The 3,692-nt window shown below is 43.2% G+C and overlaps 1 protein-coding gene across 2 annotated transcripts in view; it reads right to left on the reverse strand.

Moving 5' to 3' along the window:
* GNPDA2 (glucosamine-6-phosphate deaminase 2) overlaps nt 1–500 on the reverse strand; it is a 30,865-nt gene extending 30,365 nt beyond the window's left edge. Inside the window, exon 1 of one of the 2 annotated variants that reach the window (XM_010858858.1) lies at nt 350–500. The gene's annotated coding sequence lies outside the window, so the exon portion shown is untranslated. The remainder of the gene's footprint in view (nt 1–349) is intronic. The other variant, XM_010858859.1, reaches the window with a different exon arrangement.
* Between the last annotated feature and the right edge of the window lie 3,192 nt (nt 501–3,692).

The raw sequence follows: 3,692 nt of genomic DNA on the forward strand, positions 1-3,692 counted from the left end.
GTGGTCCCCGCCCCGGAAGGCGAAGGCTGCAAACTCAACCTCACCTGCCTGGCCGCTGGGCCCATCCCTCCGCAAACCATAATGAATGCAAATGAGGATGACTATCGCGCAATTCTAACAAGTGTCTGAAGGCCCCCAGGGAGACACCCTCCCGGAGACTCAGTTCCGAAGAGGAAAACCTGATAAGTTAGAGGGGGAAAAGGCTTGGGAACTCTACGGCCCTGGCCTCGAGGCTCCTGGGAACCCCATCCGCCCGGCGTCCCAGTCTCCGCATACAGCCCACCGGTGGAGGCAACGACCAGGCAGGTCCCCGCCCGACTCCCCTTCATGGTCCTTCCCCGTGGCTCACCTGTTGACCCACTGGCTGTTCCGACGCTGGAACAGCTAAAACAACCAACACCCAGCAACCCGGACCGACCTCAGCCAGCGCGTGTAGCGCGGAGCCTCAGGACCCGGATGTAAACCCCGGCGCACAAGAGACCGCGGCGCGTCCAGCGAATCCTGCGCATGCGCGCGCCTCAGGCTCGCTAGGGATGAGCCGAACAGAGGTCCTTGTGAGTTGCGCCAAACCGGAAGCCTTAGCTTACGTGAGTCTCGAGTTCCTGCGGCATCGCTTAGACGGTGCTCGTTTTTTTTCATCTCTCAAGGGTTGAATGGCAGTAGGTTTTTTGGGTTTATGAGATTTAGCACATAGGACTGCAGTGCTCATGCATAAGCATTATAATAAATAGCAGTATGAATTCATGTCTCTCTTACCCCAGGCTATTGAGTGTGTACTTTGCAAGCACAGTGACATCTAACCGCTTCTTATCAATAAGCTCATCAAAGTTAAATTGGGTATGCTGCAGAAAGGCAAGCCTTGGAGCGGCTCAGTGTGCCTAAACTTCAAAAGGAGACTGATGAAGTACAAACTTGTGCTAAGTTTCTAGTAAAGGGGTAGAGGAAGCAGAATCTGATTTGAGCTCAGTATCATAGATCTTTGTTCATGAGGGGAATGGAAGGAAGCGGGGCTGGGGAAGTTATTGTTAAGAAAGCAATCAACACTCGAAAGAAAGGTCTTGTGGCTTCACTAGGACCCATTAGAAACAGTGCTTAGAGTTATGTTAGCAACTAAAATCTGATTACCATTATCAGCATGGGATGATAGGCAGACTCAAGTCTCCTTGGACGCTGCAAAGTTAAGACAAATGTTCCCAGATTCCTTATCTGAACTTCTGCACCTGAGCTGTGAATCCAGCCTGCACCTCTGGGTCAAATGAATCCCCCTGGCTCACATTTTTAAGGCAAGAGTGGTGGTGGTGGTTTAGTGTCTAAGTCCTGTTCAGCTCTCTGTGATTCCATGGACTGTTGCCTGCCAGGCTCCTCTGTCCAAGGAATTTTTCCAGGCAAGAATGCTGGAGCGGGTTGCCATTTTCTGCTTCAGGGGATCTTCTCTCAGGGATTGAACCTGGGTCTCCTCCATTGCAGGTGGATTCTTTCCCTACTGAGCCACCAGGGCAAAGAGTAGATTGTTCTGTTCTCAGAGATAAGTTCAAATAGCAAAGTTCCTCACAAACATATACTAAGGGACAAGGATTTATAGCACGATAGTCTTGAGTTAGCTTACAAAAGCTGTTGTTAACCCCTCCTCAGTATTATAATTTATCATCTAACAAAAATCAATTTTGTATCCACTGTAGTAAAAAAAAAAAAATCTGCAAATAATAAAAAGAGCCTTGCATAAAATATTATTGGCGCATAAACGGGTAATTGTGAAGTGTATTCTTTCTCAGTGGTTTTACTTCTTCATGCTTTTCTAACACTAGAAAAAAGTTCTGTCTCTGCTGTTAGTGTTTGGCAATGGTTACTTCTGCTTTGATTGCACAATATCATGTCCTATCTTCCTTTTCAAGTAGGTGTTTCTCACCTCTTGCAAGGCGTATGCCATTTCATTGTATAAGATTAAAACAATGTTACTGCCATTAAAAGCAAAATATGTAAAACTAAACAGAGAAATTGTTTTTTACAAAGACAGGAACATTTTTCCATTCAATAAATATTTACTGATTATGTGGTTTTGTGCCAGACGTCAGCATGAGAAGGACAGACATACAGTCCTTGCTTTTTGTGAACTAAGAGCCTTGTGGGGATACAGCAAATCCTAATAAGGGAAAGTAGTCTGAGAGTACTGAGTAGCCATGGGACTTTAATGGAGACGTTCCTTTGTGTTGGGGATGACTTGATCATAGAAAGGACCTGTGTCTTGTCCTCGAAATAAAGCCCCAAACAATGACAAGATTAATAGAAAGGTACCCTGAACCAAGGTTTCAGATGAAAAGTTTGGTAGGAAAGTTCTCACAGGTTGTCACCCAGCAAAAGTGACAGACTTAACAGTGGCATGGGGGCAGACTATAAAGGTGACTATGTGGGTGACAGGAAAGATGCCTGATGACAGCCCTGGTCTACTCCGGGTTACAGAAGGAAGCATCAGACAGCAGTCACCTCGTGATCGGGAGTAGCTGACACGGACCTGGAATAGGGTTTCCACATGTACCAATGGAGGGCAATGGACAAAAGCTGTTTTGGCAGACACCAATTGGGATATATACTTTAGACAAAAACACACAGGAAGAGGTGTCTATCCATGCGGTTGGTGTCAGAGAAGAGAAAATAGCCCCAGAAGAGATGCCTCTATGGACGTAGACACCAGGAGTCTCCCCACCTTAGATGTCATCCTGAGTCAAAGGTGGGGAAGATGGATGTTCCAAAGTGACAGAATTTACACTTAAAATGACTAAACAAGGAAACACTAAAACAGTTAAATGGACCTGAAAATAACTTTTAAGTTGCCTGGTCTCATGAGAATGGGACTAAGGGAAAGTTTTAAGTAAAAGTTATTTAGTACATTGAAACTGTATATTATATAGATATATCACAGAAAAATAAGAAATGGCACATTGGAATTTATGGCCTATGAAATTTTTTGTATTCTAAAGAATGTTTTAGCAATGTATACCCTGATTGGATTTGTATGTAAAACAACAGTCACCCTGTATGCCTGTAAAGAACAGATTGAAGTTGGGTCAGAAATAGATCAGGGAAATCTGGATTTTTCCAGGAAGCATACAGAAAAGGACCCTATAATGTCAGAAAATAATTTGTATGAAGGTCTGCAGGCAGGAAAGTAAAAGGCATGCTGCATATGGAATTCCGAATAACTTCCGTGTAGCTGAGAGTAGGATGTATTTCAAATATGAGAGAAAAATGAATCTGGAAAGAGAGATGGAGGACAAATGAAGTACCTTGTAGGCTATACATGAAAATTGGACTTCATATTGTAAGCAGTGGAGAACAACTTAAGGTTTATGAAATGTAACAGGAAACTAGAATATTGTGTGTTAGGAAGAAGGAAGTAGAATGGGTGGGGATTCTATTTTAGTCATAAGAATCCAGACACAAAAAAGACTCCAGGCTCATTTTGTATTTTCTTTGCCCCAGCACTGGTACTAGGCATTTCACTAATGACTGATAATTTTTAGTTTTAGTTTGTTTTGCTATTTTATCAAGAATATAATACTTGCCAAACACTACCTGAATCTGTTAAAATGACAGGTTGGTTTACTATTTTACTCTGTAAGTGAATTATGGTGATTGATTTTTTAATGTTAAATATACCATGCATTGCTGAGATAAACTTGATCAGGCTGAGATAA

Source organism: Bison bison, unplaced genomic scaffold (genome assembly GCF_000754665.1).
Source record: "Bison bison bison isolate TAMUID 2011002044 unplaced genomic scaffold, Bison_UMD1.0 scf7180017864451, whole genome shotgun sequence".
Taxonomy (NCBI): domain Eukaryota; kingdom Metazoa; phylum Chordata; class Mammalia; order Artiodactyla; family Bovidae; genus Bison; species Bison bison.